Source organism: Nicotiana tabacum, chromosome 16 (genome assembly GCF_000715075.1).
Source record: "Nicotiana tabacum cultivar K326 chromosome 16, ASM71507v2, whole genome shotgun sequence".
Taxonomy (NCBI): domain Eukaryota; kingdom Viridiplantae; phylum Streptophyta; class Magnoliopsida; order Solanales; family Solanaceae; genus Nicotiana; species Nicotiana tabacum.
This window is the reverse complement of record NC_134095.1, coordinates 122,959,508-122,959,894: the sequence shown is the minus strand read 5'-3', so window position 1 is coordinate 122,959,894 and position 387 is coordinate 122,959,508.

Sequence of the window (387 nt, the reverse complement as noted above, 5' to 3'; positions counted from 1 at the left end):
CCAAACAATTTAACCTTAAAAGTTACAAATTAAAATGATTACATCTATAAGTTGTTCTTTTCCAGTTTGAGCGGTCTATAAGAGAGAGAGTCATCATAGAACTATTATATTATTAAACTAGAAAGAACAGTTGAAAACTATCGTACACACGGAGAGAGAGAGACAGAGAGTCATCGTAGAACTATAATATTATTAAACTAGAATTGTATTGCTTTTCTATCACATTACAATGCGCGAATATATCAATATAACTAAAGCCACTAAAATTGTATTGCTTTTTTCCTTGCTAGTTTATTTTCTTTTCAGTTGTATTTGAGTATTGTCTTCCTGCAACAGGGTACTATAACGCATTTGCACGAGTTATTAATACAAGCTCCAGAGCCAGCA